The sequence below is a fragment of the Pristiophorus japonicus genome, chromosome 11 (genome assembly GCF_044704955.1).
Source record: "Pristiophorus japonicus isolate sPriJap1 chromosome 11, sPriJap1.hap1, whole genome shotgun sequence".
NCBI classification, from domain to species: Eukaryota; Metazoa; Chordata; class Chondrichthyes; family Pristiophoridae; genus Pristiophorus; species Pristiophorus japonicus.
In genome coordinates, this window is record NC_091987.1 from 52,014,601 (window position 1) to 52,038,068 (window position 23,468).

Below are 23,468 nucleotides of genomic sequence, written 5' to 3' on the forward strand. Positions count from 1 at the left end.
CAAAACTTTCACGTAACTTCAAACCTCTTCTCCTTAATAAGAAAAATAATAAACCGTGCAGCCCTGTCCCTATTAGTTGTCTGAAAAGAGCTTGCTTTTAATTCATCTTGAACTTGAACCAGACCATGGATTGCACTGGCTTGGTCAGCCCTTGTCTTATAATAAACTGTCTAGGCCTTTGTTGCCTTTTTTGCAGCAGACTCTGACTGACTGCACTTCGTTCTTTGTTACTTTGTCTTTTTGTTACCCCTGACCAGAGGCTGTGTGGGGGTGGGGTTGTGTGGTGGGCGATGTTCCTCCAACTTCTTCCCCATTCAGTGATGCACCTATCAGCCTGTCAATAACACTGGCTACCTCCCTGCCACAAAACATGGAATCTTGGCAAACCTCCAATTTTTGGGCTTGAATGAAAGAATCATACTAGCAATAATAGTTGTAGAACCCATTTAAATGTAACTCACTTCCAAATCCTTTCTATGGAGAAATGGTCAAAGTCCTAAAGTGACAATTGTCTTTGCATCTTTATATCTTTTTTGGGGTGGATCACACAGGTATTATATGAGTACTTGAAGTGTGACTGATAGGAAATACATGTCAGATAACATGCATTATTTTTATAATGAAAATGGATTAACTCCTGAGGCGAAAACAAAAAATGCAGGAAATACTCAGCAGGTCAGGCAGTCAATAAATCCTGAGCATCGGCAAAATAAGTTGCATCATACATTTGCATTTCACTTAATGAACAATATATTCAACTAAGGCAGAGCTGTGTCCTTTTAAGGCAACAATGTCCAGTCGTTAAGGAAACAAATTCAAGTCACTTAGACTTTAATTGTTTTGGTCAAGAAATTTAGAAAATTGTCAGGTCTTATTAGTTTTGGCTCCAGGTCAGAAGCACACAGTATTAAGTAACTGGTTTTATTTCATTGGCCCAGATTTTGCGGCTGTAATGATGGCAAAACTGTTTGCCTTCATTGTCATTTCTCTGTGAAACTGACCAGCAATTCTGGCATTCACACATGCGCAGTTAAACACTGAAATCCAGAAGCTGCTGAAGTAATTCCCTGCTGCTTCACAGAGCTCGCTGCAGAGTCCCTGCAGACAGCAATCTTTGAGAAATCACTAAACTGACGAGAACTTCCCCTTTTACGCTGTTAAAAAAATTCCAGCATTTTGAATGAGGTGTAACTGGCTTTTTAACAGTTTACTGAGTCATAACTACTGCTGAACAACCTCTCTGGCCCTGAAAAACGAATTTAATATTTATGGAATGTCAAATTTTTCCATTATGATAACTCGATAGGTTTGTAATGTTTTTAAAGTTTGTTTGATATTTCAGCTTCCATTTTAAACGTGTATCCCCCAATCTTTATTTCATTCTCTCTCAAATGTATAAAAAGAGAAGGATAATCAGTGCATTTTACTTCCTGGTTTGCTGTCTCTGAGAATTTTTCAATGTGATTGGCTGCTTAGCCTGCTTGATGACATCGCTTGCTGGACGCTGGAGATTCCCTCGAGTTGGAGCCAGAATCAAACTAACGTCAGGAAAGATAAAATGGATGCCACAGAGATTGCTAGATCTTTGTGGGCAGCTTTCTTTGAGTTCAGCACCGTTACTATGCTGCTGATCGCAAAATCTGGGCCATTATCTTTAATAAGATTATTTTGCATCTGTGATATCAGGAGGGTGCAAATTGATGTGTCAATTTTAATATATCACTAGTTGAACTTCTGTGGTAGTGTTCAAAAAGTCAGACGACACTTTTATAAGGAAATTGATCTGTGGTGTAAGTTGTTTGGGAGGGGAATGTTTGGTTTGAAGAACATGAGAACAATAAGGGAGTTGGCAAAATGAGTGTTTGTGGTAGTGGGGAGGGGGGTTGGCAGTAGATTTGGAGGAATTTGAGGACAGTTGATACTTGCGAAAATGAATAATTGGGAGATAGTGGGCATTGGGTGGGAGCTTGCCACTCTCACTGATAGAATCCTATTGTTGCACAGCGCAAACTCAGACTACATTATTTCTCTGAAGCTAACAAAATGATAGTTTTGAGTCAAAGTATTAACTTCAGGCCAAGGTTTTAAGAAAGGCCAAGACCTTCATTAGTTTACTCGTGTTAACTGTGAAATATGCTTTTGTACTGTTAGAACCTTTATTTTTCCCCCATACACATCAGGCTCAGGAAAAAGAGTTTATAACTTCTCAAAGATTTTTGCAATATTGAATTAGGTGTTTTGTGATTTGTTTCTGGAAGTGTATTATTGTCATTTTGCTTCATGTTTTCTGTCATTTCCATACACTCTTGGCTTAGTACAACTTCTGAGGCTTATAAAGTGCTTATAACTGAAAACCAACTAAAGCGGCAATAAGTATGTAATTCAGTCTGTTATTTTTCTCTTTTGCACTCACTTATTCACGTGTGTGCAGAACACGTACCGCTTTTTTATAAAATGCTCATAACTTTTTATCTGAATAAAGTTTTTGAAATTTGTCCTTTCAGTTTTTCTTGACTGAGGGAAGCAATTTGTCCTATGGCTAGCTGAATGCTACTGATGCATTTTGGAATATTATATACATTGCATATGCTCGAAATACAGAATCAAAGACCAGAGAAGTCATTCAGATAACTTGGAGAGGACCGAAGTAGCTACCAATCTACAAAAAAAAAATCCAACAACAATAATTAACCTTGAATTGATTTAAGTGCCCCTATTTAGACCTACCTCAGAAGTGGTAACTAAATACCCTGGATAACCAATTTTGAGAAAACAGATTATACGCGACCAGCATCACAGGAAGTCAGCTGTTTTGAATAATATATTTTATTTGTTTGAACAGAAATGGTGACTGCAGCATTAGTTGCTTTATAGAAGTACCATGGGTTTCATAAGTTCCAACTCCATGGGCCATCGCTTTGTTGTGGAATGGTTTCATAGCTAAAATTTGCAGGGGTTTTTTCAGAGCTTGCTTAAAAACAGTAAATTATTTACATGGAAAATTCATATTGCAGGCATAGAGGTTTTATAATGTAAATATACAAAATTGTCAGCTGGGTACAAAATATCATAGTTAGAATTCCTGCATGGATTTTGCTTATAGTTTGTTTCTTGTCTTCATCTGAGCCAATAGTAATCAGTACCAAGGGAGCAGTGATACTCCTATTGGGCATTAGTAATTTTTTGTTAAATTTATAGCAATTACTGGCTGCCATGGTTACATTTTGCTGTTTATGCAGCAGTTATATAAAACCTGTATCTGGAATTTATATAAGTGGTCACGTTTCAGCTCTATCACTGTACAGATTTCAAATTCTAAATATTACAAGGTTCATAGCGCAAATATTAAACAATAGCCTTGCAAATATGTGACATTATGCTGTCTAAAATATTGGCATGGGGGGTGAGATAATGAATGAGCTGTTTTACTAATTAATTTAGTAGAATAAATGAAGAAATTACTTGTTAAAAAAGGAAGCTCTAAATGTTTGCATATATTGGATTTTAAGTAATAAGCTGTATATTGAATGAAAAAAATTACATTTAATGGACGTCTTATTTTCCTTCCCTCATCTACTTTTCAAAAGCGTGGGTATGGTTCTTCTCTGCAGCTGCTGCTGTCAATGGTAATAGGTGTGACCCTGTGTGACAGTTTACTGGGATTGTTGCACTCTCTGTTTTCCATTTACTGGTTTGGCTGATCCATTTCCAAACTCTATCCAATTAGGTTAAACATGACAGCTGGGATTTGAACTTTAAACCCACTGACAAGGAGTCCTGTGTTGTATTGCTAGTATTCAAAATCATTATTAGATCACCTCTATTTTGCGTGTTTCATCTGTATTCAACATCTGTCAAAGTGGTGATGGGGGGGGGGGGGGAAGTTTTATTGGGTGAGTTCTGGTTCTATTTGAAATTGTAGTACGACTAATTCATCACAGAAACCAACCTAGAAAAGCTGATCTATCAGCTTGAGAAAGAGCTGGTATAACTTGAAAAGAACTGACAACTGAAAAACTGATTTGAATGCACATTGAATATAGTATGATGTGGAGGGGGGCATGGGCTTGTCATAACTTAAGCTGCAGGTACATCCAACATTCCATTACTTGAATAATGGAAAATTGTGGCACAAATTGTGGAACCTTTTCCTTATTTCCAAGGCACAATTGCGGATTATTGCAGATCTGTATTGACATTCTCTTGCTAAATCTGATATTGTTTTAAGATAGATTTATTTGCTTGTTCACATTGACATGGAAGTATTATTTTCCTCCTCCAGTTCAAGCTGCCACCCTTCCTTTCCTCCCATCGTTCCTGCTAGTATTCTTCTTCTCTTCTCCTTCCCACCGCTCTCCCATTCCACCGGCAGTTCATGCCAATGCTCTCAGTTTTGCTTTATCCCCCTCCATTCACACTAATATCTTCTACACATTCTCCTGCAATTCAAGCTAGCACGCTTCCACTTTTCTACCCTCTTCAGTTCCTGATCTTATGAAAATTCTTGTCCATAGCCATGTTCTATCCAGAGATAGCATCAGGTCTGAGCTGTGAATAGCACTGATTTTTCCATTTGCAAATGTGGGCACTGATCTCAAAATGTGGATGGTTGGCATATATGTTGAAACATTTTCTGTGTGTATACCCACATGATAGCAGTAATGCGGCCCTCTTCACGAGCCCCATTCATAGCAATCCGCAGCTCTCATCACACAATCCACCATCCTACAAACCAGGTAAAGGAAATGTTTTTATCTGCTTGTTTTCCAAATGCACCCTTGCAGTACGCCGTGTTTCCAACCACAATGCAAGTTTAGATCCAAATATGAATACAGCCCTTCTCCTGCACGCCTTTGGCTTAGACAAATGCATTGGCATCTTGAGCCTATTGCCTGGCTATCAGATGGTAATGATTTCTTTCTTTCTACCACCCTGCATAATTGAAAGCTCCATCATATCCTGTGCTTAAAGTGCTATCTCCATTCCACCTTGCCCTGTTGCTTTCAGTCTGCTTACTTGATTACCCCATTATTTACCATTGTTCCCATATCTCTATCAAGGGCCTGATTTTCTACTACTCTTCTGACAACTTCCTCGTTGGACTCTTGTCCCTTATCCTCATTTGCTCTTTGCAGAAATAATTCCTAATCTGTGGTTATTTCAACATGTAGCTAAACCTCTCCTGTGCCTTCTGTTCCAATGTTTCACCACCCTCCTGTCCTCACTCAGTCTTATCGTTCCACACACACACACACCTTTGATATCTTCAGGGTCCTAAAACACATTATTGCCACCCAAATCTACATTCACCTCTCCAACCACTCCGTGTTCAAAACCCTTCCGTTTTGTTTTTGTCCCTCCAATAACACCAAGGCCACCTTAGTCAAGATCATCAATAATATCCTACATCACTGTGATCACAGTGTGTTGTACCTTCTCATCATCCTTGGTCTCTGTGACTTCTGATGCATTCATTACACCCTTCACCATCTCTCCTGTGGCTCACCCCCATGGCACTTCGCTATCATGAACTTGCCCTAGTATATTCATGGCATCTCCTGTTCTTACTTCTGACATTCCCCAAGGCTCCATGCTGTTAAACGTCTCCTATTCCTCATATACCTAGTAGCCCTTGGAGACATCATTTGTAATCAAACAGTCAGCTTCCATATACATGCCAATAGTATCCTATTTTACTGCTTTGCCACCTCTCTTGACTCCATGATTATGCTATAAAACTGCCTGTCCGACATCAAGTCATGGGTGATCCAACTGCTTCTCCAGTTCGACTAAAATACGATTGAAATCATTGTGCTCAGCTCTTATCAAAACTTGGTGCCAATTCCATCATCCTTCCTAGTAACTCCTTCAGGCTAAACTCAATTTGTACAATGTTGGTGTTTTGTTCAACCCTGGATTTGGTTTCAATCTCCAAATCTAATCTGCCACCAAGACCTCCTACTTCTGCTCAGCAGAATTCTTGTGTCACTGCCTCATCCATTTCTGTCAATACCTTCATCTGCACCTTTGCTACCTCCTGGGTTTGATTTCTTCAATGCTCTTTCCATGAGCCTCCTAAGGTTCTCCTTGAGTAAATTCCAACTCATCTAGAATTCTGCTACAGGTTGAACCTCACTTATCTAGAACTCTCTTATCCGGAACCACCCCTCATCCAGAACCATCCCTGGCCACCGGTTGGCGCATGTGCAGAATTCCGACATGAACAAATTGAAGTCCTTCCTCGCTGCCGAATCCCGCCAGGTCCTGAGGTTTCCGGGTAAGGTAGGTTCAACCTGTACTTGTATTTTAAGCTGAATTAGGTCCCATATTTCAATTGCTCTCCTCTCCATTGATCCCCTGTCCCCCAACACATCAACTTTAAAATTCTTGCCCTTGTTTCCAAATCGCTCCATGACCCTGTCTCTGGATTCTTCTCCAACCCTCTGTATGAACTTTCATTCTTCCAACCCGAGTCTATTATGCGATTCTCCCTCTGCTTTGCTATTTGTGCCAGAATTTTCAACTGTATCTTACTGCCACTTCCCCCCCCCCCCCATCTTTATATCCTCTTCAAAACATTAATTTTGGTCACCTCTCCCTCTTGCTACCTTGATTGTGTGATGTTTTGCTACATGAAATGTGCTATAAAGCACATTTTTTGGCCACCACTGTGTTCTCTAAAGGGTCAGGCTTTTGAAATTTTGAAAATCTCATGACAGTATTTATCATACTGTAGGGGCCAAATTAATCAGTCCATGAGGTATGATGAAAAACATACCTGTACAGCATTATCTAGTTGTTTTTATGAGCATAACTGAATTTGCTGAATGTTTAAACCCAAACAGCCATTTCCCATTTCACCTGCCCACTATAAGAAACTCCTGTTCTAAACAACAAATATTCTTCAAGCATCTGAACGTACAAATTTTAAAATGGCCTTTACAATCACAGCAGGAGAACAAGGAGTCTTTGATGCTTGGAAACAATCATTCCATGCAAATGCTTAGAATCTTTGGTTGTCAGTGTGTTCAGTGCCAGAGAGAGAAGGAACAGAGCTGAGTAAACAGGAATTGCGTATGAAACCATAGTTTCAGAACTCAAATCTGACATGAGCATTGAAGCAGAATTAAATTAGCAACACTTTGAAGCATCAAAACTTTGTTACAGTCCAAAGGAAAAGCAAGGAGGTTAATGAGTATGTGTAGTTGAATTCAACCTAGTTTTCCAGAAACTGAAGCAAACTACTTGTACAGTCTGAAGGCTTTTGGAAGATTTGGACATGATAAAAATAGAATATATATTATCATGTGTATGTGTTAATAATTCATGTGGAAGAATGTGAACTTTTAGGCTGAATGACTTTTTTGGCAAAATAATGTTAAAAATATATATATTAAGCAGATACACGGTATGTATGTTTTATTTAGCAAGATTTTGTCTACTTTTTTTTGATTCTTAAGAGTTAGAAAACAATAATACTTTTAAAAACATTTCAGTCGATTACATAGTAATTCCTGCTTACATTTTAATGTCTTTATTATTTCTTTATCCATATATGATTGCTTGCCTGTAAACAATCTCCTTCAGCTGTAGGGTGGTCCATGTATAGACTTCTCTGTTACAGTTAATGGTGCTCAATAATCAAAATCGAGAATATTCATTGAGAGGAGATGTAGGAGGGGAAAACAGACTCATTAGTCCTGCACTAATGGACACTACCAGTTCAAATGACAATTGACATTATGTTTGAATACTTTCCAGGGCTGCAAAAAAAACTTGAATATGTCTGCTTACAGCAGCCTGGTAGTGTTGTTGTTAAGACCTCATTACATGCTATGTTTATAGATCTGAATGGCAGTTATCATTCGATGCCACTTCTGCTTTGAACTAACAGTCATGTTTCAGCCCATCATGTCTGCTGTCTCTCTGTTCTAGCAAAGACTCAGCATGGACAGGATGGGCTTAAATAGCCTCCTGCTGTGCTGTAACTGTATGTGGTTCTATAATTTGGATCTCAATTAAGGATGACAATCTGATATCATCAAACTGAACTACAGGAGAGTAAAATTCTATAATGTATATATAAATAACTTGATAATGTAGAGTTCATTGGAGTGGTGTATTTAAATCAAACTGTTACTGAGTTTGTTGTGATGTAATATTTCTTACTCCACATTATAGGCAAACTTTCCAAACGATGTTTTTATCTGGGTCTACTTGCCAAAGTGGATACTATTTGTCACGGTTAAGTGACAGTCGGTGTACCACAAAACAAGCTTCTGAGCTGACCCAAATCACATCCAATCAGTTGTACTACAACAGCTTGTATTTCTGCACTGACTTCAATATAATGAAACATATCAAAATGCATCACGTAGGAGAAAAATAGACAGTATAAGCATTGGAGAAGTTAATCAAATGTGCAGTCGAAAAGGTTTTCGATAAGTTGATATCAGCAAAATTTAACATGCCAATTAGATGTGACTAATGACTAACAAGTTATTTTACAAATAAAAACAAATTGCTGGAAATAAATATTGTCTGTCAAGAGAAAAGCCAGGTTCTCTTTGTTTTTAGGCAGATGGCTACAAAGGGGTCTGGTGGATAACTGATCACCATGTGTTGAGAAATGCCAATGTTGGAAGACCCAGTTGTGATAGAATGTTTGGAAGTGACTACGTCTCAGTGAAGATGTTGACTATAACTTGGAGTTCAGCCTCTGAATATGCGCAGACGCAAGCGTTGTCCGCATACTGTAGCTGGACGACGAGGTTGGGACGGCCTTGGATCTGGCCTGGAGACGATGAAGGTTGAACAGGTTCACACTGGTTCTGTAGTTTAGTTCCATTCCAGCGGGGAGCTTGTTGAGCGTGAGCTGGAGCATGGCAGCGAGGAAGATTGAGAAGAGGGTTGGCTGGATGACGCAGTCCTGCTTGACCCCGGTCCGGACGTGGATTGGGTCTGTAATGGATCCATTGGTAAGGATCACGGCTTGCACGTTGTCATGGAGCAGGCGGAGGATGGTGACTAACTTTTGGGGCAGCCGAAACAGAGGAGGACGGTCCATAGTCCCTCGCAGTTGACAGTGTCAAAGGCCTTTGTAATGTTAAAGAAGGCCATGTACAAGGGTTGGTGCTGTTCCCTGCAAGGGCCTTACACCAAACATCCGTAAGACAAAGGTCCTCCACCAACCTGTCCCCGCCGCACAGCACTGCCCCCCCAGTCATCAAGATCCACGGCGTGGCCCTGGACAACGTGGACCGCTTCCTATACCTCGGGAGCCTCTTATCAACAAGGGCAGACATTGACGACGAGATTCAACACCGCCACCAATGCAGCCTTCGGCTGCCTGAGAAAAAGAGCTCGAAGATCAGGCCCTCAAATCTGCCACCAAGCTCATTGTCTACAGGGCTGTAGTGATACCCGCCCTCCTGTATGGCTCAGAGACATGGACCATATACAGTAGACACCTCAGATTGCTGGAGAAATACCACCAACAATGTCTCCGAAAGACCCTGAAAATCTCCTGGGAGGAAAGATGCACCAATATTAGCGTCCTCGACCAGGCCAGCATCCCCAGCATTGAAGCACTGACCACACTTGACCAGCTCCGCTGGGCGGGCCACATTATTCGCATGCCTGACACAAGACTCTCAAAGCAAGCGCTGTACTCAACTCCTTCATGGCAAACGAGCCCAAGGTGGGCAGAGGAACTGTTTTCCAGGACACCCTCAAAGCCGCTTTGATAAAATGCAATATCCCCACTGACACCTGAAGTCCCTGGCCAAAGACGCCCGAAGTGGAGGAAGTGCATCTGAGAGGGCGCTGAGCATCTCGAGTCTCATCGGCGAGAGCATGCAGAAACCAAGCGCAGGCAACGGAAGGAGCGTGCGGCAAACCAGTCCCACCCACCCTTTCCCTCAACGACTGTCTGTCCCACCTGTGACAGACTTATTCTCGTATTGGACTGTTCAGTCACCTAAGAACTCATTTTTAGAGTGGAAGCAAGTCTTCCTCGATTCCGAGGGACTGCCTATGATGGAAGTGACTGTTCTTTAAAGATGGAAATGAGGGAAAAAAAGGAAATGGTATAATAAAGCTCATTAAACCACAGTTGACCAAAGATCTCAAATTGAAACAATGAACTCTTCTTCTAAAAGTTTTTTTAAAAGAGCCAGTTTACCAATTCCAAATTGCAAATGGATTGGTATAAAATGAGTCCAGGTCAGATACAGGACTTAAAAGAGGCAGGTTATTGTAGGTGACTATGGGCCCAAATTTGCCCAGGAGTTGCTCTTTTTTTTTGGAGCAACTTGATTTTTCTGGAGTATCTTAAAAATCCCCATTCTGCACATTTTAATTTGCGCCAGTGTAAGTGAGTTAGGATTTTTTTTAGTTTAGTTTTATTTTTCAAAAGAGGGCGTTACCAGCCACCTATGCCTGTTTTGGCCATTTAAGCCAGTTTGGACAGCTAATAGTCGCTCCAAACTAACTTAGGCCAGCGTATTTGGCCGCACAGAAAACCCTTGTGGAGAGTTAAGAAATCAGTGCAAGTAGCCAGAGTTTGGGGCGGGGTGGGGGGGGTGTGCGGAGGCAGGGGAGAGGAGAGAGGGAAATGGAGAGGACCTTGCAAAGCATTAAACACCGTCACAACAACATTCAAGAAGCATGAAAACCATAAATAATAAATAAAAAATAAAACTTAAGTCCTACCTTCGTAACTCAGCCTGGGAAGTCAGCAGGCCTGCCGGTGTGAGAGGCCACTCGGCCGGGGATAGGTGCGGGTGGGAGATAGCGCGCAGGGAACTGGCCACACAACACACAGCAGGCTGGGCTCGCAGAACACGGAGGATGCAGGAGCCAGTTTAAAAAAAATAACCAGCACATCATCCTATACTGTCCTTATCTATGTTCTAACAGCCAATAAAGCAACCTTTCTGGAGGCTTTGGAGCCGTGTTCCAATCCATAAGAACATAATAAGAACATAAGAATTAGGAACAGGAGTAGGCCATCTAGCCCCTCGAGCCTGCTCCGCCATTCAACAAGATCATGGCTGATCTGGCCGTGGACTCGGCTCCACTTACCCGCCCGCTCCCTGTAACCCTTAATTCCCCTTATTGGTTAAAAATCTATCTATCTGTGATTTGAATACATTCAATGAGCTAGCCTCAACTCTTCCTTGGGTAGAGAATTCCACAGATTCACAACTCTCTGGGAGAAGAAATTCCTTGTCAACTCGGTTTTAAATTGGCTCCCCCGTATTTTGAGGCTGTGCCCTCTAGTTCTAGTCTCCCCGACCAGTAGAAACAACCTCTCTGCCTCTATCTTGTCTATCCCTTTCATTATTTTAAATGTTTCTATAAGATCACCCCTCATCCTTCTGAACTCCAACGAGTAAAGACCCAGTCTACTCTAAATCTATCATAAGGTAACCCCCTCATCTCCGGAATCAGCCTAGTGAATCGTCTCTGTACCCCCTCCAAAGCTAGTATATCCTTCCTTAAGAAAGGTGACCAAAACTGCACGCAGTACTCCAGGTGCGGCCTCACAAATACCCTATAAAGTTGCAGCAGGACCTCCCTGCTTTTGTACTCCATCCCTCTCGCACTGAAGGCCAACATTCCATTCGCCTTCCTGATTACCTGCTGCACCTGAAAATTAACTTTTTGGGATTCGTGCACAAGGACCCCCAGGTCCCTCTGCACCGCAGCATGTTGTAATTTCTCCCCATTCAAATAATATTCCCTTTTACTGTTGTTTTTCCAAGGTGGATGACCTCACATTTTCCGACATTGTATTCCATTTGCCAAACCTTAGCCCATTCGCTTAACCTATCGAAATCTCTTTGCAGCCTCTCTGTGTCCTCCACACAACCCGCTTTCCCACTAATCTTTGTGTCATCTGCAAATTTTGTTGTACTACACTCCGTCCCCTCTTCCAGGTCATCTATGTATATTGTAAACAGTTGTGGTCCCAGCACCGATCCCTGTGGCACACCACTAACCACCGATTTCCAACCTGAAAAGGACCCATTTATCCCCACTCTCTGCTTTCTGTTAGCCAGCCAATTCTCTATCCATGCTAATACATTTCCTCTGACTCCGCGTACCTTTATCTTCTGCAGTAACCTTTTGTGTGGCACCTTATCGAATGCCTTTTGGAAATCTAAATACACCATATCCATCGGTACACCTCTATCCACCATGCTCGTTATATCCTCAAAGAATTCCAGTAAATTAGTTAAACATGATTTCCCCTTCATTAATCCATGTTGCGTCTGCTTGATTGCACTATTCCTATCTAGGCCTCCTGTTGGTTTGGAATGATATGTGATGTACAAGATTTAAGAGAGGACAGAGTAGAAAGAAAAGTCTTATATACACACATACACTTAAGAGTTTCAAATAGGGCAGATCACGATATACCTCTTTCTCTTATCCAAGATGAAATGATACACATCACTATAATGCTCTATCTAAAGACCTAGCTGAGAATGAATTAAAATAAAAGCCATCTTTTATACATGTAATAATTCTTGCATCTAGCACTTGCAAAGTACGTCACACTGCCAACTGATTTGCTCTGATATCCAGCTGGTGCAAGAGGCCACTCTATTGGGGATAGGTGTGGGTGGGTGGGACGCCCGGGCAGGAGAGAGAGTGCAGGGAACTGGCCACACACACAACACACAGCAGGCTGGGCTCGCTGAACACGGAGGCTGCAGGAGTCGCCTCCGAGGGACGGCTGGACTTCTCTCTCCGAGGGACTGCTGAACTTCTCTCTCCGAGGGACTGCTGGACTTCTTTCATGATGCCACTCGGCCTGGGATAGAGGCGGGACATCTGGTCCCACGCTGCAGAGGAGCTACTGCACATTCGCAAAACCTCCAGTGCGCATGCGTTGAGCTGCCGGCACTCTTGAGCGCAGGGCCCTAGCTCCGCCCCCTTATTGAATTACCACGCCGTGCCAAGCCATGGGAAAGGCCACAGAGCGGCCAGAATGCGGGGACAACTTTGGGGACAAAAAATGGGTGGACTAAATTTGGGCCCTATAACTGTAGATCACCAAAAGAACAAAGAGATGAGGATACAATTCTTTTTAATTATGCAGAAGGTTTTCAATCAAAAACCATCTTGTAAGCAAAATCCACAATAGCTTTAGTGGAATTCTGCATTAGGATGGAGAATGAAACAGTTAATTCAGAGACCATGGTCCAGAACTTAAAGAAGGGTAACTTTGAAGGTATGAGGCGTGAATTGGCTAAGATAGATTGGCGAATGATACTTAAGGGGATGACTGTGGATGGGCAATGGCAGACATTTAGAGACCGCATGGATGAATTACAACAATTGTACATTCCTGTCTGGCGTAAAAATAAAAAAGGGAAGGTGGCTCAACCGTGGCTATCTAGGGAAATCAGGGATAGTATTAAAGCCAAGGAAGTGGCATACAAATTGGCCAGAAATAGCAGCGAACCTGGGGACTGGGAGAAATTTAGAACACAGCAGAGGAGGACAAAGGGTTTGATTAGGGCAGGGAAAATAGAGTACGAGAAGAAGCTTGCAGGGAACATTAAGGCGGATTGCAAAAGTTTCTATAGGTATGTAAAGAGAAAAAGGTTAGTAAAGACAAACGTAGGTCCCCTGCAGTCAGAATCAGGGGAAGTCATAACGGGGAACAAAGAAATGGCAGACCAATTGAACAAGTACTTTGGTTCAGTATTCACTAAGGAGGACATAAACAACCTTCCGGATATAAAAGGGGTCAGAGGGTCTAGTAAGGAGGAGGAACTGAGGGAAATCTTTATTAGTCGGGAAATTGTGTTGGGGAAATTGATGGGATTGAAGGCCGATAAATCCCCAGGGCCTGATGGACTGCATTCCAGAGTACTTAAGGAGGTGGCCTTGGAAATAGCGGATGCATTGACAGTCATTTTCCAACATTCCATTGACTCTGGATCAGTTCCTATCGAGTGGAGGGTAGCCAATGTAACCCCACTTTTTAAAAAAGGAGGGAGAGAGAAAGCAGGGAATTATAGACCGGTCAGCCTGACCTCAGTAGTGGGTAAAATGATGGAATCAATTATTAAGGATGTCATAGCAGCGCATTTGGAAAATGGTGACATGATAGGTCCAAGTCAGCATGAATTTGTGAAAGGGAGATCATGCTTGACAAATCTTCTGGAATTTTTTGAGGATGTTTCCAGTAAAGTGGACAAAGGAGAACCAGTTGATGTGGTATATTTGGACTTTCAGAAGGCTTTCGACAAGGTCCCACACAGGAGATTAATGTGCAAAGTTAAAGCACATGGGATTGGGGGTAGTGTGCTGACGTGGATTGAGAACTGGTTGTCAGACAGGAAGCAAAGAGTAGGAGTAAATGGGTACTTTTCAGAATGGCAGGCAGTGACTAGTGGGGTACCGCAAGGTTCTGTGCTGGGGCCCCAGCTGTTTACATTGTACATTAGTGATTTAGACGAGGGGATTAAATGTAGTATCTCCAAATTTGCGGATGACACTAAGTTGGGTGGCAGTGTGAGCTGCGAGGAGGATGCTATGAGGCTGCAGAGTGACTTGGATAGGTTAGGTGAGTGGGCAAATGCGTGGCAGATGAAGTATAATGTGGATAAATGTGAGGTTATCCACTTTGGTGGTAAAAACAGAGAGACAGACTATTATCTGAATGGTGACAGATTAGGAAGGGGGAAGGTGCAGCGAGACCTGGGTGTCATGGTACATCAGTCATTGAAGGTTGGCATGCAGGTACAGCAGGCGGTTAAGAAAGCAAATGGCATGTTGGCCTTCATAGCGAGGGGATTTGAGTACAGGGGCAGGGAGGTGTTGCTACAGTTGTATAGGGCCTTGGTGAGGCCACACCTGGAGTATTGTGTACAGTTTTGGTCTCCTAACTTGAGGAAGGATGTTCTTGCTATTGAGGGAGTGCAGCGAAGATTCACCAGACTGATACCTGGGATGGTGGGACTGACCTATCAAGAAAGACTGGATCAACTGGGCTTGTATTCACTGGAGTTCAGAAGAGTGAGAGGGGACCTCATAGAAACGTTTAAAATTCTGACGGGGTTAGACAGGTTAGATGTAGGAAGAATGTTCCCAATGTTGGGGAAGTCCAGAACCAGGGGTCACAGTCTAAGGATAAGGGGTAAGCCATTTAGGACTGAGATGAGGAGAAACTTCTTCACCCAGAGAGTGGTGAACCTGTGGAATTCTCTACCACAGAAAGTAGTTGAGGCCAATTCACTAAATATATTCAAAAGGGAGTTAGATGAAGTCCTTACTACTCGGGGGATCAAAGGGTATGGCGAGAAAGCAGGAATGGGGTACTGAAGTTTCATGTTCAGCCATGAACTCATTGAATGGCGGTGCAGGCTAGAAGGGCTGAATGGCCTGCTCCTGCACCTATTTTCTATGTTTCTATGAATATTTTGGGGGAAAAGAGCAGAGGATTTGGAATAAGTGGCTATCTTTTTTCAGAGAACTGGGGCAGGCTGACAAACCAAATTAGCTCCTTTTGTGCTGTAAAATGAAATGATTTAATAAACAACAACAACTTGTATTTATATGGCGCCTTTAACATAGTATTTTAAAAAAAAATAAGTTTGACACCGAGAAATTACAACAGATGACCAAAAGCACCAAAGAGGTAGGTTTTAAGGAGCGTCTTAAAGGAGGAAAGAGAGGCAGAGAACTGGTAATTTATGCTTGGAAAAATCATTTTTTTTATGTTAGAACAGCGTAGATTATGGGGCGATATGATAAAGAAAGAAAGACTTGGATTTATATAGCGCCTTTCACTACCACCGGATGTCTCAAAGTGCTTTACAGCCAATGAAGTACATTTGGTGTTTTGTCACTGTTGTAATGTAGGAAACACGGCAGTCAATTTGTGCACAACAAGCTCCCACAAACAGCAATGTGATGATGACCAGATAATCTTTTTATTATGTTGATTGAGGGATAAATATTGGCCAGGACACCTGGAGAACTCCCCTGCTCTTCTTCGAAATAGTGCCATGGGATATTTTACGTCCTCTTGAGAGAGCAGACAGAGCCTGTTTGTCTTATCCGAATAAATCAAACTTTTAATTAAACACTGAAGGCAAGACCTTTTTGAAGTCGTGAGAATACTCAATGTGTAAAGACAGGAACATTGGTTATGCATCCTGCACTCAAAATCTTCCCATAGTATTCCCATAGTATGCACAATGTGATCACCAGACATGAGGGCAGAACCCAAGGAGATCTGTTCAGGACAACAACCAATTTAAATCTGAAGCTGAATTTTTTCACCCCTGCTTTGCCGATGATTGCCCTGTGATGATGATGCTGACTCTAGCTGCGGTACTGGTCACCAGATAGAACTATTAAAATTTATATTTTCAGTAGTTGAGGGGTAAAGAGCAAGGTGCCATGTATACAAGATTAAATGTAAGGAAATTTAGCATAACTAGCAAAATAAACTTCTTTAAACAGAGTTAGGAAGCTGTGCAATTTACTTTTAGATTGGATTAGAAGTTTAGAATAGATAGATGGATGAAGGACAGGGTAATAAAGCAATATGGGAATAGGGTGAGTAAATGCAATTAGAATTATTTGCTTGTGTGGAGAGTAAACTGGTTGGGTCCAATGGCAGGTTTCCATCTTCTAACTTGTAATTTTATGCAATTCCTGTGGTAGTGCTAAATTCCCATCCAGTTTTTGTCCAAATTGAATTCAAGATTTTTCAGGGTTGTTTCTTGCCTGCAGTGCCTCATATCAGGAGAGGGTAAATTGATAGAAGAAAACTTTAATTTTGTAAAGCCGGGGCAGAGTGACATTAGTGGAGTTGAGGAGAAGGATAGCACAGGTACAAAAAGTAACCAATATTGAGAGAAGGCGAGAATCATTTTGGATCACGGTGTTAACTAATTAATAAGCCATTATTGCAACCAGGGCTTGGTTTACTGGAAAACCAAGGTGCTGTGTTTTTTTTGTTCATGGAGAGGGGTAAAAGTTATTGGGATGGCTTTTAATGGAGCATCAAAAAAATGATTTAAATTTGGGAGAGGGAAAGAATGGCCACACATTTTTGGTGTGCATTATTTTGTTGCAACTTTTATTTAATTTGTTTAGCTGTACAAAGACTACATAGTGAAAGGGGTGTGGGGAAGTTTGCTGTACAGTGTGAACTGATCAGATGGGCTATATTTTCTGGCCCTTGATTATGATGGGCAAAACATCTAATAAAATATTCTCTCTTTCAATTATCAGCAACGTTTCTTTGTAAAGAAATATTTATTTTATAAAATTTTGTTCATGACACTTGAGCAACATTTTCCTATCTTTCAGAAATTTTCATCTGTAAATTGTATATGTGTACAAAGTATAATAGTTTGGCAGTTCCTAACATCAAAAGAGCAATCAGAAATGTTGGATTTTGTAAGCGATTAAATTCTGAAGTTTGAAATGGAGTTGAAATTCTTCTGAATTCTCATGACTCATCAGAATGTAAATGCAATAAAAATGTTTTATCTTGTTTTTGTTTATACTTTAAATAGTGTTAAACAGCACACTCTAACTTGACATTCATTGTATGTTCCTTAAAATTCAGCATGTTTATTCAAGGATGAGAGGGTCTGAATTTCCTCTTCAATTAAGCAAATAAACTGTTGTAATCTGGGTGGGCCAGGAAGCCGGAGGATTGGAAGGCTGAATGAGAGTGTGAAGGGTGACTGGCAGTCAGTATAACAGGAAATAGCTAGAGCTTTTATAAGGATAATCAAAGAATGTCTGGGACCACAAAGAGAGAAGGGGTGCCCTCAAATGCTGGAGAGTGAGAGAATGGCTTAGATGCTTAAGCATTTTGTCTCTGTTTTTACAGAGAGGAGTGAAACTGAGACTAAGCGTATCTGATGAGGATTTAGAAGATTTATTACAGGAGATGACTACAGTACACTACTGTTAATTCCAAGTCATTTTTGTGCTAAAGAATTATCCATTAATTTGAATGGTGCCTTTTAATCAACAAGAGTAGACTGCATTCAAAAGGGCACTATTTTTTTAAGTTATTAGGACTAAAGATCACCAGGCCCAGATGGTACACATCCCAGAGTACTAAAGGAGGTTAGGGAGGAAATAATGGAAGAACTAACCTAAAAATTTCAAACAAGATTTGCAGCAAATGACTACAGAGTGGGAAATGTTGCACTGTTTTTCCAAAAAGGAAAAGGGATAAGCCATGAAATTGTAGGCTAGTTAGTCTTACAGTACTTATGGGTAAACTTCTAAACTCCATAATATGGGATGAAATTAGTGAACTCTTTAGAAAGGCATGGCTAATCAGGAACAATGAACATGAACTAACAACAGGCTGTGCATGATTAATTGAATGTTGCAAGGAAATCTGAGTGTATAGATAAAGGGAATGTAGTGTATGTGTACATGTGGATTTTTGGAAGGTGCTTGATGTGTCACAAGATGATTGTTATGAAAATTAAGATGCATGATATTGGAAGGAATGTAACTACATGCTTACTAATGCAACTAGCTGCTTATATATAGAAAGGACTGGGGACGTGAAGCAAACTTGCTGTTCACATTGGCAGAATGTGGGTTATGGTGTGCTCCTGTGATCGGGGACCTTTTTTCCATTCATATAAATAAATTGGTCCTAGACACGAGGAATAATAGCGAAGTTTACTGATGATACCAAATGATGGGACTTGGCAAACTATGAGGAAGTTAATGGGCCCAAGTTTCGGGCCACGCCTAGAACGGCGCAGTCCTGACCTGGATGCCTGTTTTTCGCGCCACAAAGTGCACCTAAAAAAAACCTCCAGATTCTCCACCTCCCTGCAGGTCCTCTGGCCCTCGGCGCAGCGCAGCAGGAGCTGTAGGGGGCGGAGCCAGATCCCTGCGCTGAAAACAGTGCCGGGACCTCTGCACATGCGCGCTACAGTGGGCGCGCAAGTGCAGTAGCTCCAGGCGCCCAAAACTGTGTGGGAGGGGAAGCACACGGCCCTAGCCCTGGCCGAATGGCCTCACTGGGGCTGCGTGAATAAGGCTCCTCCCACGGCCAGCTCCTGCTTCCTCCCGACCCGACCCGACTCGACTCCCGCTTCCCGCCTCCGGACCGGACCCGACACCGACCTGACTCCCGCTCCCCCCCCCTCGCCTCCGGACTGGACCCGACCCGACCCTCCCTCTGACTGGACCAGACCCGACTCCCACTCCCCCCCCCGCCCTGACTGGACCCGACCTGACTCCCGCTCCCCCCACTGCCTCCGGACCGGACCCGACACCGACCCCAACCCGACTCCTGCTCCCCCGCCCCCGGACTGGATCCAACCTGACCTCCCTGCCCCCGACCTGACCTCCCTCTCCCTCCCCCCGACCTGACCTCCCTCTCCCTCCCCCCGACCCGAACCGAACCGACCTCTCTCCCACCACCACCCCGACCCGACCCAATGCCACCTACCTGTAAATCTGGTGCTGGGGACGGGCCCTGCCTAAAGTCTCAGGCCCGGCCCGTTCAGCCTCCCTCCCCTTTCTCCTTTCCCCCCTCCTCCCTGCCCGACCCCCCCCCCCCATCTCCTTTCCCCCCATCTCCTTTCCCCCCATCTCCTTTCCCCCCCATCTCCTTTCTTCCCCCTCCCCCATCTCCTTCCGTCCCCCTCCCCATCTCCTTCCTTCCCCCTCCCCCATCTCCTTCCTTACCCCCCCCCCCATCTCCTTCCTTACCCCTCCCCCATCTCCTTCCTTACCCCTCCCCCATCTCCTTCCTTACCCCTCCCCCGTCTCCTTCCTTACCCCTCCCCCGTCTCCTTCCTTACCCCTCCCCCGTCGCCTTCCTTACCCCTCCCCCGTCGCCTTCCTTACCCCTCCCCCGTCGCCTTCCTTACCCCTCCCCCGTCTCCTTCCTTACCCCTCCCCGTCTCCTTCCTTACCCCTCCCCGTCTCCTTCCTTACCCCTCCCCCGTCGCCTTCCTTACCCCTCCCCCGTCGCCTTCCTTACCCCTCCCCCGTCGCCTTCCTTACCCCTCCCCCGTCGCCTTCCTTACCCCTCCCCCGTCGCCTTCCTTACCCCTCCCCCGTCGCCTTCCTTACCCCTCCCCCGTCGCCTTCCTTACCCCTCCCCCGTCGCCTTCCTTACCCCTCCCCCGTCGCCTTCCTTACCCCTCCCCCGTCGCCTTCCTTACCCCTCCCCCGTCGCCTTCCTTACCCCTCCCCCGTCGCCTTCCTTACCCCTCCCCCGTCGCCTTCCTTACCCCTCCCCCGTCGCCTTCCTTACCCCTCCCCCGTCGCCTTCCTTACCCCTCCCCCGTCGCCTTCCTTACCCCTCCCCCGTCGCCTTCCTTACCCCTCCCCCGTCGCCTTCCTTACCCCTCCCCCGTCGCCTTCCTTACCCCTCCCCCGTCGCCTTCCTTACCCCTCCCCCGTCGCCTTCCTTACCCCTCCCCCGTCGCCTTCCTTACCCCTCCCCCGTCGCCTTCCTTACCCCTCCCCCGTCGCCTTCCTTACCCCTCCCCCGTCGCCTTCTTACCCCTCCCCCGTCGCCTTCTTACCCATCCCCCGTCGCCTTCCTTACCCCTCCCCCGTCGCCTTCCTTACCCCTCCCCCGTCGCCTTCCTTACCCCTCCCCCGTCGCCTTCCTTACCCCTCCCCCGTCGCCTTCCTTACCCCTCCCCCGTCTCCTTCCTTACCCCTCCCCCGTCTCCTTCCTTACCCCTCCCCCGTCGCCTTCCTTACCCCTCCCCCGTCGCCTTCCTTACCCCTCCCCCGTCGCCTTCCTTACCCCTCCCCCGTCTCCTTCCTTACCCCTCCCCCGTCTCCTTCCTTACCCCTCCCCCGTCGCCTTCCTTACCCCTCCCCCGTCGCCTTCCTTACCCCTCCCCCGTCGCCTTCCTTACCCCTCCCCCGTCGCCTTCCTTACCCCTCCCCCGTCGCCTTCCTTACCCCTCCCCCGTCGCCTTCCTTACCCCTCCCCCGTCGCCTTCCTTACCCCTCCCCCGTCGCCTTCCTTACCCCTCCCCCGTCGCCTTCCTTACCCCTCCCCCGTCGCCTTCCTTACCCCTCCCCCGTCGCCTTCCTTACCCCTCCCCCGTCGCCTTCCTTACCCCTCCCCCGTCGCCTTCCTTACCCCTCCCCCGTCGCCTTCCTTACCCCTCCCCCGTCGCCTTCCTTACCCCTCCCCCGTCGCCTTCCTTACCCCTCCCCCCGTCGCCTTCCTTACCCCTCCCCCGTCGCCTTCCTTACCCCTCCCCCGTCGCCTTCCTTACCCCTCCCCCGTCGCCTTCCTTACCCCTCCCCCGTCGCCTTCCTTACCCCTCCCCCGTCGCCTTCCTTACCCCTCCCCCGTCGCCTTCCTTACCCCTCCCCCGTCGCCTTCCTTACCCCTCCCCCGTCGCCTTCCTTACCCCTCCCCCGTCGCCTTCCTTACCCCTCCCCCGTCGCCTTCCTTACCCCTCCCCCGTCGCCTTCCTTACCCCTCCCCCGTCGCCTTCCTTACCCCTCCCCCGTCGCCTTCCTTACCCCTCCCCCGTCGCCTTCCTTACCCCTCCCCCGTCGCCTTCCTTACCCCTCCCCCGTCGCCTTCCTTACCCCTCCCCCGTCGCCTTCCTTACCCCTCCCCCGTCGCCTTCCTTACCCCTCCCCCGTCGCCTTCCTTACCCCTCCCCCGTCGCCTTCCTTACCCCTCCCCCGTCGCCTTCCTTACCCCTCCCCCGTCGCCTTCCTTACCCCTCCCCCGTCGCCTTCCTTACCCCTCCCCCGTCGCCTTCCTTACCCCTCCCCCGTCGCCTTCCTTACCCCCCCCCGTCGCCTTCCTTACCCCTCCCCCGTCGCCTTCCTTACCCCTCCCCCGTCGCCTTCTTACCCCTCCCCCGTCGCCTTCCTTACCCCTCCCCCGTCGCCTTCCTTACCCCTCCCCCGTCGCCTTCCTTACCCCTCCCCCGTCGCCTTCCTTACCCCTCCCCCGTCGCCTTCCTTACCCCTCCCCCGTCGCCTTCCTTACCCTCCCCCGTCGCCTTCCTTACCCCCTTCCTCCGTCCTCCTTACCCCTCCCCCGTCGCCTTCCTTACCCTCCCCCGTCGCCTTCCTTACCCCTCCCCCGTCGCCTTCCTTACCCCTCCCCCGTCGCCTTCCTTACCCCTCCCCCGTCGCCTTCCTTACCCCTCCCCCGTCGCCTTCCTTACCCCTCCCCCGTCGCCTTCCTTACCCCTCCCCCGTCGCCTTCCTTACCCCTCCCCCGTCGCCTTCCTTACCCCTCCCCCGTCGCCTTCCTTACCCCTCCCCCGTCGCCTTCCTTACCCCTCCCCCGTCGCCTTCCTTACCCCTCCCCCGTCGCCTTCCTTACCCCTCCCCCGTCGCCTTCCTTACCCCTCCCCCGTCGCCTTCCTTACCCCTCCCCCGTCGCCTTCCTTACCCCTCCCCCGTCGCCTTCCTTACCCCTCCCCCCGTCGCCTTCCTTACCCCTCCCCCGTCGCCTTCCTTACCCCTCCCCCGTCGCCTTCCTTACCCCTCCCCCGTCGCCTTCCTTACCCCTCCCCCGTCGCCTTCCTTACCCCTCCCCCGTCGCCTTCCTTACCCCTCCCCCGTCGCCTTCCTTACCCCTCCCCCGTCGCCTTCCTTACCCCTCCCCGTCGCCTTCCTTACCCCTCCCCCGTCGCCTTCCTTACCCCTCCCCCGTCGCCTTCCTTACCCCTCCCCCGTCGCCTTCCTTACCCCTCCCCCGTCGCCTTCCTTACCCCTCCCCCGTCGCCTTCCTTACCCCTCCCCCGTCGCCTTCCTTACCCCTCCCCCGTCGCCTTCCTTACCCCTCCCCCGTCGCCTTCCTTACCCCTCCCCCGTCGCCTTCCTTACCCCTCCCCCGTCGCCTTCCTTACCCCTCCCCCGTCGCCTTCCTTACCCCTCCCCCGTCGCCTTCCTTACCCCTCCCCCGTCGCCTTCCTTACCCCTCCCCCGTCGCCTTCCTTACCCCTCCCCCGTCGCCTTCCTTACCCCTCCCCCGTCGCCTTCCTTACCCCTCCCCGTCGCCTTCCTTACCCCTCCCCCGTCGCCTTCCTTACCCCTCCCCCGTCGCCTTCCTTACCCCTCCCCCGTCGCCTTCCTTACCCCTCCCCCGTCGCCTTCCTTACCCCTCCCCCCGTCGCCTTCCTTACCCCTCCCCCGGCGCCTTCCTTACCCCTCCCCCGTCGCCTTCCTTACCCCTCCCCCGTCGCCTTCCTTACCCCTCCCCCGTCGCCCTTCCTTTACCCCTCCCCCGTCGCCTTCCTTACCCCTCCCCCGTCGCCTTCCTTACCCCTCCCCCGTCGCCTTCCTTACCCCTCCCCCGTCGCCTTTCCAATACCCCTCCCCCTCCCTTCCTTCCCCTCCCCCCTCCCCCGTCGCCTTCCTTACCCCTCCCCCGTCGCCTTCTTACCCCCCCCTCCCCGTCGCCTTCCTTTACTACTCCCCCTACTCTATGATCTCCT

General features: G+C 46.8%; 1 protein-coding gene across 2 annotated transcripts in view; it reads left to right on the forward strand.

The window, feature by feature from the left end:
- Nucleotides 1-23,468, forward strand: part of zbtb20 (zinc finger and BTB domain containing 20) — a 392,419-nt gene that overhangs the window by 25,001 nt on the left and 343,950 nt on the right. The window lies entirely within an intron of this gene.